At 35.8% G+C, this 16,269-nt stretch overlaps 1 protein-coding gene across 2 annotated transcripts in view; it reads right to left on the bottom strand.

Annotated features, from left to right (window-relative positions):
* The window catches only part of LOC145280220 (VWFA and cache domain-containing protein 1-like), a 335,274-nt gene that overhangs the window by 255,751 nt on the left and 63,254 nt on the right, over positions 1–16,269 (bottom strand). The window lies entirely within an intron of this gene.

Below are 16,269 nucleotides of genomic sequence, written 5' to 3'. Positions count from 1 at the left end.
GCGGGTACACAACGTCAGGTCCGGAGTATAAATTTAGACGACCAACTGATAATTCTGTCACTACCAATACCAGCAACATTAAAACGGCTAAGAATTATCACCGGCAGTGGTCACTGGAAGGACGAAAATAGTGAGCTGCAAACCGCCAGAGTCGGGTCGTTTTCAGGCTGCCGTAATTGGAGTGGAAGAGTTCTGAGGTCGACGATCGTCTCAACCGACCGGCTGAAGGGGGTGACAAATGCACATACAAATAATGTCCATTGACAAATTGCACAATCCAAAAATCCATATGAGATAATCAAACATTTCTTCTCCTCCCACGAAAAAAAAAAAAATTTTTTTTCAAGTCAACACACACAACTACATTAAGAAAACCCCAACCTCCAAAGTGAACGAAGTACCTGAAACAATTATTAGCAGCAACCTTTGCACTATTGCTGTCCGTCACCACCTTTTTTACGCCATTGAAGGTGGACAAACTAAAAGATGTTCTATTTTCACGAATCATTTACAAAGAAAAGATTTGACTAAAAAAATTTTGCATAGTGTTTAAAACTATAAATTTGCTGAACTCGTCCTTTTTTTTTCACTCCGTTACTTTTTGTACACTTTTTTTATGCAAACTAAACTTCAGTTACACAAATCTTGTTCTTTTTTTATGCTTGTTTCGATTAAGAACAAAAATTAAAAGTCGCAAAATTAGAATTTCAACTAAAAACCCATGATAATTTTTATTTTAATAGATGAAAAGGAAAGCAAAAGAATTCTAAAGACAAAATAAATTAACTACGACAAACTAAAGACAACATCAATAACATTAAGGATACCCATAAAAATAGTAACGAAAAGTCGCATGAAAATCCATATCTTTTATTAATCTCATTTGTAAATCTAACTATGACTATTTTTTTCAATATTTTTTCAAAGTGCATCTCCTCGAAGACGCAAAGTTGCAGAGCGGCGTTGTTATGGAACAGCCGCCTGTTCTTGTGAGTAAATATGAAATAGGATAGTCCAGGATTCGAACTTGCGAAGCTAGATTTGGAATTGAGAATTCCAATCACAAGTTAAAATAAATACAGAATACATAATGTTATTGAAATACAGAATGTTAGTGATCAGTCAGTCAGGGACTCAGTCAGTCAGGGGAGAAGAGAGGAGTCAGAGACATGAGCTGACATGGAACCTTGGAAGCGGAGGTTAAAGGAAGAAAGAATCATGTAAAGACATGAATTCCTTGATGCAAAGCCATTGACCGGTCGAAATGGAATAAACGAACAACTTCATCTTTTTGTATCTGCGTCTTCGTGTTGTTATTCAACAGAAAAGGTATTGTCAATTCATATTATAAGAACTTTGTGAAAATCATCATCTCAAAAATAGGTAAAGAAATATATGTGTTAATGTTATAGAAACACTCCCATTCACAGAACTGTCAAAAGTATAAATGTCAAACGTACTATCTCTCGGTCTATCTATTTATATATCAAATCTCCTCTAATTGTGTATAACATGCCGTCGACTCGTCGTATTAACATGTACCCGGCGTCTTTACAGAACTGTCTCTCTCTTGATATATACGCGATATATCTGCACACAACATGAACCTCTAAGACTATCTAGTAAAATGAACGCTCTGCTACCATATAACATCAGTCCTCTTCTAATAAGACAGTATGCAACAGCGCGAGGTGGATCAAATAATTGCATTTTTTTATGAACTGTCCTATGGCTTTGTGGCTGGTAAAAATAGCTGTTGAAGGGGCAAAACTGAAAAAAAAAAATTGGAACTTGGCAGGCAAAAGTCGACTAAAAGTGCACTTCTACGCATGCACAAATATAGATTTATATTTTAAAGTAGGTTCGTTTAAGTATTTTTATCTGACAATAACTCAAACGGTAACAATGGCTGCAGCACTAAATCTTTGTTTCGATTCTAGCTGATGTCACCCTAGTCATTTTTTTTTTAATTTTTGAAATCATTACTATATATTGGGTACAATATATTAATCAATAGATAATTGGCTCTATAATAAGGAATACGAATCTACATAGATTAAAATATCACATTTAAGCGTGTTTTATGACTGGGCAACGCCAGGCGCCCTGTTAGCATATTATAAAAAAAAAAATTTAAGAGGAAGAAATAATTAAAAAAAATAAATAAATAAAATAAAACACGTCTCCTTAAAGCGTGTCGGGGTTGAGCCTTCTTTCCCAAATTAAAACAGATATAGGAGGAGGCGAGGAGGGTGTTACTGCATGATTTTCACTAATACTTTTAGAGAAAGGTACCCGGCTATAACTCTTCCCTCTTGCTAGGGATGTAATTCATAGAAAGTGTATATTGGCTTTAGTTTCGGCAGCTTCGTAACTCATTTCCTTTACTTTGTCCTTTAGTCCTCACATTCCATGAACGATGTTTAGGGCAAAGTGGGAAGAATTGCTGTTTTCTGAATCGGAATATACCCATTTAACTCTTTTCGGTGGTTAGCTTTTGACCTTTGTTTTTAGTTACTTATATCAAATGGTTTCATGCATTGACTGCGGCGATTTCCATTATAAAGATCGGATAGACTAGTTTAAAAGAAACTACGAAATAATATTTCTGTTGATACCGGCATTGTTCCTAATTGTCTTGGATTACTGGATTCTAACATTTCTAATTGATGAGAATGCGGTTGGAATTTTGCAGCACTTGTTTCACTATATAAAGATTGGGATCACGGCCATAGCCAGCAGTCGAAAATAAAATCCAAGGGTCAAGTGGTTGTTAAAATTATTCATTAAAAAAAAAAAAAAAAAAAAAAAAAGATCGGTTGAGTATAAAATTCAAGATAAAAAAAAGTAGCCTTGATCCGACCCATCGGTATTCCCAAGTAGTACCACCTCAGGAGGGTGAGGTATCTAAATGAGTAGGGTATTGAATTACATAAAATCTATCTCCCCTTTTCATCATATTTTTGTAGTACTGAGTTTTATACTCGAATCTTTGGAAGCACATAATCAAGGATTTGAGCCGGGCATCACCAGACCTTTGCACCCCCCCCCCCCTCCGAACGCTGGGCAGTAAAGCTGAGAAGGGCTCCATCACCGAAGAATGAAGAGGTAATGCCTAGGAGGGTGGCTTTCTCAGATTGATCCAGTAATAAGACAAAGACAACCACAGAGTCCAGAGACAAGGCTATGGTCTTATTACTTTATATATTAAAAAAGGAGATAAAATGTACCTATAAACTAAAAGCTAGCCACAAAATTATAAAGGAGAGAAGACAGACTAATAGATTGGAGTGAGGAAGGGGGATCAAATGAATAAGAGGAAAGAGAGAATGAAGAAGATAAGGAGGCAGTCAGGAGGTGTGGTTTTAGTAGAAACTAGATTCCTTCAAGCAACAAGCTTGAAGATGACGAGAAAGAAAGGGCGTGGTGGGATTGAAGGGGGACACAGGGAAATTACCCTATTCCAGCAGATCAATGACCTTAATCTATCAGTAAGTCTCAGAAAACGCACGCACACATACAAAGAAACGGAGAGGAGGGGGGGGTCTCTTTATATTTCCAAACATATAAACCTACCAAATGAGCCAGTCATGCTTACAGCAAAAGTGGATAGGGGCCTAACAGAAAGACTAGGGACAAAAATAACACGGAAAAAAAAAAAAAAAAAAGGTTACACAAGGTATCAATGGAGGGAAAGAGAAATAAGGTAGGTAAATAGTATAGAGGTGTAGTTGGGTGAAGGGGGTAGTAACAAAAAGAAAAGATAATGAGGGTGGAAAAGGGGTGAATATTCAAGAGAGTTGAAAAAAAAAAGAAAAGAAAAAAAATTAAAATAAGAGAGGGATATATATGTTTGCATCCCTGATCTACCGTCTCTCCCTCCCATTACTTTAGCCTTTACTCCAGGTTCCATTACAGAGGCTCCCACCACCATCACCATCAAATGACTTCGTATTTAGGGTCTACCTAAACCCAATAAATCAAAAGGAACAAGCAAGTCTAACCTCTAGCTAGAGCAAGCCAATAGAACTAATCCAAGCTTTGCTAAGATAGAGTTTTTTTTATTATTATTTGAATAGTGCTTCCTCAAATGCACCAGGTTAAAAAACGATGAGAGAGAGAGAAAGACAGAGAGAAAGAGAGAGAGAGAGAGAGTTGTCATACATTTTTGTATAATAGTATAAATATCCAAAGGATCAGTGATATCCCGAGGAAAGTAAAAGAAATCGAGTCACTGAAACTACATTTGAAAACAATGGTTACATCAGGCGGAATTTTTTCTGATGGCAAGATGGACGAAACCTGGGTATCCCCAGCGAACACTACAATGTATAGTATTTAAATAAAATACCCCCACCCCCTCGATAGAAAAGTTTCACACCACTTTTATGTTTACCAAGAGAATCTAGTTTACTGTTGAGCCGAAAAGATTGATGTAGCTCATCCTGTTGCAAACGATATCAGTACACAATTTAATATAATAGACATTACTGTATCATTGTACTGTTTTTTTTTGGGGGGGGGTTGTCTTTTTAAGGGGCTACTACTTGAGACCTTGTTTTGGAAAGATTAGCAAGATGTTGATTTATGTTACATTTAAACTTCTGTTAGGGAAGCAGGTAACAAGAAGGGAATTCCAAAGTCTAGCTGTTCGAGGAACTATTAGAGTAGAAAGCTTTTTGGCATTTAGGGACTTCAACAGTGAAGGGGTGTGATTTTGTTGCTAAGCAGACTTGTTGGGGAGTATGGAACGCGTTCATCAGAGCACATTCCATTAAAATACTTGTAAAACAGGCACAGGGATGCAACATTGCGGCGATGGGACAGAGGTTGGAGCTTGACAAAGTGGGATCTATTAGATTGAAAAGTCTTCTTTTTTTTTTTGTACCCTATCCAGGAGGAAGAGACTAGTGGTAGATGCACCAGCCCAGATGTGGCAACAATACCACATGCATAAAAAAAAAAACGTAACATGCGGCCGCAGCTGAGATTGAACTCACTACACGAGTTTGTAGTGTAATTCAAATCTTGTCCGTAGCTGAATATTTGATGCTTCGCTAGAGCTTTCAAGGGTATTTTTTATCATGACGCCATCAACAGATGGGTTGCCTACCACGGCTTGAGAGAGGCCCATCTACCTTCAAGAGAAGGATAGACCGCACCAGTTTCCCAACGTGGTATTTTACCTTGTGGTACATACAGCACCTCGCCTCCATGCATGGACGAATGGTGGTTTTGTAGTACAGTATACTCTCAGGTGTGAGTAGTCTTTATTCTATAGCTCGATAAACACATGCATGGGGGAGGGAATGAAAAATTGGAAATGTATTGGGTTTCAATATCGACGCAATTCAGCAAAACAGTCACAATCTGATTTAAAAACTTGAATCACTCCCTAATATCATTATTACATTAGCAGATTGAAAAAAAATATTTAAATCAATATTGAAACGCATACAAGGAAACAGATTTAGGTTTTTATTTATTTTTTTTTTATTACTGAGTCACCACTTATCGAGGCCAAAAGCCACTCGAGGATAAGGATTACTGGGATGGATTTATTGTCAGCTGAAAGATGAAGAATATTATGGTGTCTCAGATAGTTTGGCCATGTACAGTGTGCTTCCTATCTAGGCACAAGGGTATGTGGTATATTGAAGAATCCCTGGCTTAAAGAAGTAATTTGACTGCTTGCAACATGACTGATATCAATTCCTTGGATCAGATCGCATGGAGGGCAGGTATGAGATGCTGCCTGGTGTTACCTCAGAGGCCGGGGACACTTGCAGCCGCTTAAATATCAAAATCGGATAATAATATTAAAAACAATGAATGGAACAAATCAAATTTGATTACTTATGGCGAGGATTTATGACAATTAGTCGTTTTCAAATCTAATGCTAAATATGTTGTAATCTGCTGGGAAAACAGACCACTGGTAATGAGTTTCACAAACTGGATGCCCTTGGAAAGAAACTGTTCATGGAAATTCTGCTTGCAACCATTTCTACTCATCCTTATTGTCATTGGTTTTATTTATATTTCTCTCATGGCAAAAGGATGTGACACAAGGTTGGAAAAAGGTGAAATTTGAAAAGCCAGTGCCCTAAAGAAAAAATATTCTGATATACAAAAAAGAAAATAAATAATAAATAAATAAATAAAATCAAATCTTGTGAAGCTCCATCAGAATTTCCCGGCAGGGGCAATTTGCAATAGACTAACCCCTTCTCAAAGGATGAGAAGGTAAAGCCTGGCAGGGTGGACCTCCTAGAAGTGCACAGAACCATACCTCAGCCCAACAGAACAAGCTGCTTCAACAATTGTATACTCTGTCTTGCTGATTTTGGTATTGGTAATGCAAAAAAAAAAAAAAAAAAAAAAATCGACTGTTCACTTATGTCTTGATATATAACAATCATGGTGATGCTTTACAAAATTGTTTCATAGCAATTTTGTTCAGTTACCCAAAACAATTTTATTCAGAAAATTGTTTTAATTTTTATTTTTGCTTTCGTCGGGATTTTACAGTAATATCATAGTTTATCAATAGCAAAGAATGCATTTTAACTACTTTTACTTATTCAAAAAATGGGCATTTAATGGTAAAAATTGCAAATAAAATTCATATGGGGTTTAGGAATGGGAGTAAGTGTTTCTTAGTTTCCTCAAATGTTTTGAGCAACCCCCTAGACATGGATCCCCACAAGTCTATCTATATATCTATAAAAGTGAGAATCTATGTTGGTGAGGACAATTCTCAACCTATATACTCAAAGAATTTTTTATCTACAGACTTGAAATTTTGTGCATAAGGTATTCAGACATGTGGAAAACGTTTTAATCCATTATTATCCGGGGGGGAAAAAAGGGTTGCTAAGGGATCAAAATTGATAATTTCTCCTTGAATATTTGGTACTGCCAGATCAGGCTGTCTGAAGATGCCAGCATCTTGCTCTAAAATACACCAATTATTGATATTACTTTTTCATTGCCCTTTTTACAAAATTCAATCAGGTTCTCCAAAGCCAAAAACATTTTTCCCCACACTAAACCAAACCAAACACCTTTAATAAATATTTGAAGATATAAAGAACTTGAAGCATAAAACCTTTTTGTATATTCATTTATTTGCCGACTGTTATCCTCATCTTCATAATTGTTGTTTCATAACGTCTCGGTCAACTATTCTTCTGGTCTTTGTCAAGTGGTTAACCATGACGGGATAGGAATGTTGAGTTTCTTAACTGTATCCTCAGTAATTACTGCCTTCCATAGTTGCTGTTATCTCACCATGTTTCCTTTGGACGACTGAGTAGGATTGAAACCGCTATCTACAGACAATGCTCACCTGGATTAAATGTTTCCTATCCACTGTGCCACGAACCCCAAAGGGCGATCAAGGTTGGATTTTTTGGTCTTATAAATCCAAGTTTTTCGTTCTTATCTGGTCTTCCATCATCGAGTTCATACCAAATGGAATCCTTTGAGATGAGTTATTTTGTATATTTATTGCTGACTTTTCATAGTTTCTAACAAGGCGATCGACTGATGAGTAAATAAATATACAAAATTACTCACTTTATAGGATTCCCAATAATAAAACTTTTTGTTCAAAATTACTCAATTAGGCATTAAATAACCTGAAAAGGACTGATATGCCGTAAAACAAAATAACCACACAACCAATCTCCTCACATAAGATAAACTGGTTCCAACGCATAAGAATATAATGAAGACGTTTGTCAAAAAAAAAACTCACAGCGCAAATTATACGAAATATTAATTCCGTGTGTCATGTAGAAAAGAATACATAGAAGTGTTTCTCACAAGAAGATTATCAGAAAATATGAAAAGTTAGCTTTTGGATTGAAAGCATTGAAAATTTTAGGCAAAGCTGCGAGCAAGAATTGCACTCCAGCTGAAGTAATAATGAGTGTATTGCGTGTCATACCTGGCGACTTCAGAGGGTGGAAAAAGATGAGAGGGGCCGGCCGGTCAGTTGTGGCTCTGTTACAGATGGTTATAGCCCCTCCCCACCCACATGGCTCTCTTTCCCCACATTTGTGCTGGTGCTATATACAAGGCGGTCCCTCCTCAAAATAATGGCTTCATAGAAACTGAATGGCAAGCACTCAAGTGTAGCAGTCAGTTGAGCTAAGCTGATTCAAAAGGAAGTAAAATGCACCCAAATACTTGGCACACGTACACGCACGCGCGAACAGAGAATGAATAAGAGTCTATTAAACTCCGAATAACCAAGCCATACCCCAATATTGGAAACGTTACAAACAGGAGCAGATACCTTCCGACCAAACTGAAGATTTAGAACCGAACTATGGTATTGGTAGAATTCTCTTTGTCTTCTTTTTTCTCCCTCTTCCTCATTTTAGGATAAATAATGTTTCTTGAATATAAATTCGAGGTTTGTAGCGATCTATTTAGCGAGGAACAATATGTTAAGATCTTTAGCCAGAAATGTTTTCTCTCTGAAATGTTCAATGCCGGCCATAGCATAAAAAGCCTTGCACTTTTTTTTCCTTCTTTCTTCCATTAATCTAACCAGTAGTAGAACACTGCACATTGGATTAGTGCCAACATCAAGAGGTATCCCTTGAGAATATGATGAAAAACATTTCTGATAAACTCAATATTCTTACACAAAAAATTTATCTACCCCCTCCCTCATCCTTTTTACACTCATCATTTTTCTAATAAAACTATGCATAGTTTTAAATATTTTAAAAATTCAAGCTAAACAGTAAAGCAATCTCCAATCGTAGGTCTGACAAAAGCTAATTAGTATTACGATAATATTAATTTTAGTACTCTGATAATATTAATTCTGACGTTTACCCTAACCCGGATATTAAATCTAAACGAAATGTCATTTAAATAATTTCAAATTGTGTTATGCAAGTCAACATGCAGAAATATATAGAAATGCCGCTCATTTTTGAAAGAAAAATAATTTCAAATGTTAATATATTCTCCTCCCCTTCAACACAGTGCAACTATTGACAAATTAGCCATTTCTTTTGTGATAATTTATTTGGCATTCCGGCATACTTAGAAATATTTTATTGCTGCATTGCTTCCCCTGTTTTCTAGACGGTGTCAGATGATTTGGTGTCAACAACGAAACATCTTCCAACGTGAACAAGTCTTACTTCTATTTAATAAATGTGTAATATTTATTTCTTGTAACTTAACTTTCTTTAATATATTGAGCATTCCAATATTTTTCGACCATACTGGTCCTCTTATATCGGATTGGAAAACGACGGTACTGATAATTTTTTGACCTTCTGTAAAATTTTAAAATAAATATTATGCTCTTATATTGAAATTTTTTCTTTATAATCGAGCACCATGCCTGGCTTCTTTCCCCACAAACACCACAGTTTAAAATAATATATATAAGTGAAATTGTCTTTGTGCGTGTGTCTGTACATTTCCCTACCAAACTACTCTGTCAATTTTCAGTCTAAAAACTCGAGATTTGACATAAGGGGTATTGAGATTTGGGAAAATCTTTTTAATTGCTTTTAGGCCAGAAATTTGACTGTCAAGGGGTCAAAGTTCAACGAACCCCTCCGCCAATTTTTTTATATATATATATATATATATATATATATATATATATGCACATAAAGTTATGAACAGTACATAGGGCCTGAGCAAAGTCAGGCTGAACTGCTAGTATATAAAGAGAGAGGAGGGGGTGGAATGAACACGGTGAGAAAAGAGGGCAAAGGATTACATGAGAAAAAGAAGAAGGCGAGTACAAAAGGAGAAACAAAAAGAAAAAGCAGAGAAAAAAAAAGAGGAACACAATTCGAACAGTAAAATATTAATTTCATTTTCGTTATTTTAATTTAGTTGCATTGTCACATTATAGTTCAGTAAGCATTTGGCATCAAGCATATAAAGGACGTACACTGAAACGTCTGAAAACTTTTATGAGTATTGTGTTACAAAATTCACGAATGCCAAAACAAGTTTTTATTGAGCCGTCCTTATAAATAATCTAATTATACCAAATTTCCACTACAAACAATTACTATGCTTCTGCCCCAATGACTACAATACACAAATTAATCCATATCCTCGAGTGGCCCCCGGGCCTTGATATGTGTTATCCTCTTAAAAAAAAAAAAAAAAAAAAAAAAAACAATTGCCAGAGATTCGAGTGCAACATTGTATGTCAGAGAAAAGATAAAAATTAAGACACATTCACTCAGACTCTGATGCTATTTTATGAAGCAAAAGAAGAAATCGTGCAGAAGCAACATTCACGTCATTAAGCAAGGCTTGTTTTATCTTAAGAAACCATTTTGTTTCTTGAAATCTTCTTTGATTTCATAATCTTAAAAAACACGTGGGAGAGAACAACAAAGGAGCGAGTCAAGACAAAAAAAAGTTTTTAAATAAATAAAAACGACCAAAGTAAGAAGATACTCATTTTTTTTTTTTTTTTTTTTTCTAAAAAGAAACGAAAGATTTATGTAGATGTTTTAGGCAGACAAGATAAGCAAAGAAGAGAGATCAAAGGGCACATATAATCAAGCGAACAATCAAAAGACATCATCTTGGAACATCAACAGCTGGAATAGATTCCTGAGAATGTCTTCAAAAGAATGCAGCATTTGCAAAAATGAGGATGGGGGATGAAGATGGAGAAGAGAGGGGGTTGGTGGGAGTACCAAAAATTCTAAAACAATTTTTATTGCCGATACAATAATCTTGCAACTGATCATGTGCTTTTGATGTTATCAACTACAACGTTTTTAATAAAATGCGCCGCAGAAGAAAATGGGTGGGAGGTGGAATGAAGAATATCCACACTTAATAATTAGAGTTTTGCTAAATTATTGACAGATTATCAAGAGAAACGATAAAGAAAAATTTGCCAACTACGAGGATCGTTCTAAAAGTAAGGCCTATCTTTTTAACCAAAAAAAAATATAAAACGTTGAAGAGCTACAAAGACGGAAGTGGCTCCATTAAAACGAGCAACCTTTTGTGCTCCAGAATTTATTTTTCTACATAGTTACCACCATTCTTAATGTACTTGTGCCAGGAATTCAATGACGTATTTCTGCTTCTGATACATGTACATGACAGGGATTGCTTTCTTAAGAGTCTCACACCGTCAATATCTGCAACAGAGAGATGAAACTTTCAGGTCATGAATGCATGTGTTCAGTCATCATAACCATGCAATTTACAATCCTCTCTGATGCATTCAGGCGTAATAAAAATATAGGATATTATTTTTGGAGTCTCCCTCTTATAACTGTGAAATCTAGTTGTCATAAATAATGGCCCTATAATCTTAAAAAAGATTTGTATAATGTCATCTAAATAAGATAGATTAACTGAGGGTTGCCCATAACTTTTCTCCATGAATTATTTTAGTATTTTTATAATCTTAGGGTGCACTGTATGCATATAATGGAAGCGATGGGATGTGGTTACAGCTGCCAACTGTGGGCTCGACATGACAGGTTGGAGTTCTGAATCAATTTTATTAATACCTTTAGAACAAATACACATTTATATATCTTCCCTCCAGCTATGGATTATATGGTAAAGTAGCCTAGACTCAAGCCTTAGTTAAGCAACTAGTCTAAAAGAAAAAGGAAAACCTGAAATCGCAAAAAATTTTCTCTGCTTATCTCAGCATGGTTTCCAGTTGTATTAGATTTCTCCTTGCCATTAGATGCCAGACATGCCAAGAAACTGAACCTTTTCCATGTGACCTACCTTCATAGATTGTTGAAAATCAAGTGGAAAGACAAAATACCAGACACAGAGGTCTAAGCCTGGTCAACCCTTTTGTCAATACACACTATGTTACAGCAATGCCATGTCCGTTGAGCAGGTCATATATGCCGCATGCAGGATTCAAAACAGCTCCTTCACGGTGAACTGTCGAAAGGAAAAGACCCACAGGAGGACAGCGGAAACAGTTCAAGGACAACCTGAAGGTCTACCTCAAACAGTTTGGTTTGTGAACCAACTTATGGGAAAAACTAACCTAAGTCAAATGTTCCTGGCGTGCCGCAACTCACAAAGGGGCTACAATTGCTGAATTTGCATGCAATGAAGAACGCAGGAGAAAACGTAAGATTAGAAAAGAAACAACAGCCAACAACTGACATGGAATTTATCCCACAGGTATCCAACATGTGGGAAATATTTCAGAGCTCGAATCTGTCTAACAAGCCATCTTTGAACCCACATGATCACGGTCATCTTTGGAAGAACATCATCAGATGCTAGCAGTGCTGTTTCATGATATGTGCATTTGGTATTGTATAATCCTTTCTTTATTATAGATTCCCATGCAGCACCCTTGGGGGGAGGGGCGTTGTCCTTTAAGACATAACCTATACAAAAATATATTTACATAACTATTTTTTTTTTTTTTTAGAACACTATAATAATCTGGATTACATTTATTCTGTAAAAGAAACTGAGGAGACTGAATATTCCATTGGTAAAACACATGATAAAAAATTTTAAAAAATACTGATTGAAATACTAAACTGCACAACTACAATATAATGGTAACCAGCAAGGTTACACTGCATTGCTCTGCTAGGGGCTGTTGAGTTTTACATCATATCAACGATGATTAGATCATTTTATGTCAAAATTTGAGGAGACTAGAAAGTGGATCTTGAATTTATTGCCGGTAGTCTTATAATTCACTTCCTTTATGTTTCCCTTTGGTTTTCACATTCCATGAGCGATGTTTCTGACAAAGAGGGAAGGATTGCTGCTTTCCAAGTTTCTATGCATTTAACACTTATCATTGGTTAGTTTTTGACGTTGAAGTATTTTTTTTAAGTGACCTTATTCTTTGTCTGAACCGAGTTATAAAAAAAAGAATTAAAATAAAACTGTACAAATTTTTGTATACAACAGATTTGTAAATTAATTTGAATTTGAGGCTATTTTTGTTACATACATCAGTTTGTCTTAACTTTCAGAACAAGCACCCGTCTAGCTACAACCACCATCAACAATTTCCGCCCACTATCTCAACCTAAATCTAAATGCAAATTTCATGAACAAAGCTTCTTTCATAGAATTGCCCATTTGTGGAACTATTTCGCTGGCCTGCTTTTCAACTGACTACAACATGGTCGTTTTCAAGTCCAATGTAAACAAATTCTTTTAAATAATCGAATTCTACCCAAGTGCCACTACTTTAAATAATCAAATTTTACCCAAGTTTCACCACTACCGATCACTGCACTATTGTCTCAGTGATCACCTTACACGCATTAACCCTTATCCTCAAGTGGCTTCAAGCCTTGATAAGTGGCGACTCCCTTAAAAAAGAAAAGAAAATGGGAGGGGGCACTGATTTTATAAGCAGGCTCTTCTTGGTTGATTCAACAAACTTAGTGATCACTCTTACACTCTTGTACCATACTAAGTTCAGTACAAATTCTCACCCCTTCCCAGAATTTTTTTTTTTTTTTTTTTACACAGTGGTCACCACTTATCAAGGCCCGGAAGCCACTCAGGGATAAGGGTTATTGCAAGTACATTATGTTAGTGTGGAGATTTGATGAAGTGTTTACTTAAGGGGGCGGTTCATTAGGAATTTGTTAACGTTGGACTTGAACACATCCAAGTTGTAGTCAGGTGGAAAGCAGGCAGACGGAACAGAGTTCCACAGGCATGCAGTTCTAAGAAAGAAGCTTTGTTCATGGAATCCACATTTTGATTTAGGCACAGATATAGAGTGGGGGAAATTTTTCACAGTAGATTCGGCTAGACGGGTGTTTTTCGTGAAAGATTGGTGAGGGAGGACCAGAGATTGGAGTTCAGATGAGCACCTGCCATGGAAATAACGATAAAACAAGGATAGGCTCGCAACGTCTCTTCTGTGGGAGAGAGGTTGCAGGGTAGAGAAAAGGGCATCCCCCACTAAGCCATGACGTCTATTTTGTACTCTGTCAAGGCAGGATAGGCTGTTTTTAGCAGCTCCTGCCCAGATATGGCAGCAGTATTCCATCCTTGGACGTACTTGGCTTTTATATTTTTACATATAAATTTATACTTTCGTATATTAATTTTATGTGAGTAAATGAAGTAGTTATATATATATATATATATATGTGTGTGTGTGTGTGAAAAGGACCAAAAAGGTGAGAAAAAGAATTTAAATGAGAAATTCTTAGTAAAAAAAAAAATTCTGTTTAGTTTTTAGGTACCCTAGCAAAAAAAAAAAAAAAAAATGCACTGTTGGTAGAAGTCGAGTTCTAGCTGTGAATATTTTACAAGAGGAACTTGGAAACGGAGCTTTCATTTGCACAATTTCAGAGATTGTTTTTTCAAGTTTAAATATTTTCTAAAATTATACAAGATTTTTTTTGTTCTCTTTTTACTCCTGTTTATCTCTAACAAGGTATATCGCCACTTGTATACAAGGGGATCATGCCTAGGAAAGATTAACAAGATGTTGGTTTACGTTACAGTTAAACTTCTGCATATCAGTATAGTCAGGGAAGCAGGTAGCAGGAAGGGAATTCCAAAGTCTAGCTGTTCAAGAGGAGAAACTATTAGAGTAAAAAGCTTACTGGCATTTAGGGACCTCAACAGTGTAGGGGTTTGATTTTGATGCTAAGCGGGTTTTTCGGGGAGGGGCACAAGTGCAACAAAATCATCAGAACACATTCCATTAAAATATTTGTAAAAAAGTTATAGGCTGTTATTTTATCTCCCTCCTCCATGCACAGATATTGGTCTTTCAGATTTTAGGCAAAACTCATCAATAGGAATAAAAGTTACAGGGGGGGGGGGGGTCGTGTGTTCACAAAAATCTCTGCTGAAAGAGCTTTAAACAGCAGTGCATATAACATTGGTTGGAACTTTAACCATTATTAATCAACCATTATTTTTATATATTAATTAATTGGAATGTTTATTCCAATAAGTATTATTTATTCATTTATTCATTGCGGGCCATTATCCTCATCTTTTAGTTGTTGTTTCATGACGCTTCAGCCAACCACTCCTCTGGTCCCTATCAGGTGGTAACCGCAACGAGATAGGAACTCTGAATCTCCCAACTGCACTCTCAGCAATCACCGCCTTCCGTGGTTGTTTTTCGTCTCACTATCTTTTTGGGGCCTGTGGCGCAGTGGATAGAGATTTTTAACACAACATAAAATAGGTTTAAAATACTATGCCAAATAACATACACAACAGATTAGAAGAAAAATGACTTCAACTCTCCTGGTACTCTTACACTTTTAAAGACACCAAAGGCAACAAAGATTCATACAGATCCCATTCCTTTGGTGTAATAGAGGAGAAAGGGGGGGGGGGTGATTCAGTTGGAGATTCGTCACAAAATCTATACTTCTTTGGATTTAAGGGGTTTTTTTTGTATTGATATTCATATTAAAACCCCTTTTTTTTGTATTTATTTAAAAAGGCGATACAACTGTTATATATGCATCGTGGAATTGCATTCATCTGCAAAAGATCTAGTTAATTTGCATATTCTTTTTAATTAATTTCCTAATAGTTTTTTTTCGTTTTTCTTATGGGATGATCAACTTTAGTTAACTATTACGTGCAATTATATTCATGCAGATATTCTACAGGATTTATATTTGCGTAAAAAGGTTATAGTAAACCTTTTTCTATATATATATATATATATTTGTTTTTTAAAATTTTGCCTACTAAACTCTTCTGCCACTTTACTGTCTACAGACATGAAACTTAATACATAGGGTATTCGAACACAAAAAAAATCGCTGCAAAAGTATGAAAATTAAAGAAATGGAATTTACCAGGTGAAGGTTGAACGACGGCATTATGAATATGCATGAGTAACGTAATAGCTATTGGTTAATGTTTTGATTGCTAGTCTTGCAGCAAAGATGTTTTCATAACTCAGGCATTAAAGTCAAAGGAAAAAGTAAATTGTAAGCTAAACGTTTTGGTTTCCATTCTCGGTGGTGGTGCACGACTTATTTTGTTTTAACTTTTTAAATCATTACTATATATTGGCTTCAATATAATATAATAATAAATACGAAATTTGCATTAATCAAAATGTCATATTTAAGCTTATTTTACGACCAGACAATGCTAGGTGGCCTGCTAGTACAAATTATATAGGAAAACAAAGATCTTTAATGGAATCAATTATTAATAACTAGTACGCCACCCAACATCGCCCAGTCGCAAAATACGCTTTAATATATTTTAATTCATGCAAATTTTTCGTAT

The sequence above is a fragment of the Euprymna scolopes genome, chromosome 7 (assembly GCF_053919585.1).
Source record: "Euprymna scolopes isolate OS-2025 chromosome 7, ASM5391958v1, whole genome shotgun sequence".
Classification (NCBI taxonomy): Eukaryota; Metazoa; Mollusca; class Cephalopoda; order Sepiida; family Sepiolidae; genus Euprymna; species Euprymna scolopes.
Note: the sequence above shows the minus strand (reverse complement) of the source record. Positions and strands in the feature narration are given on the sequence as shown.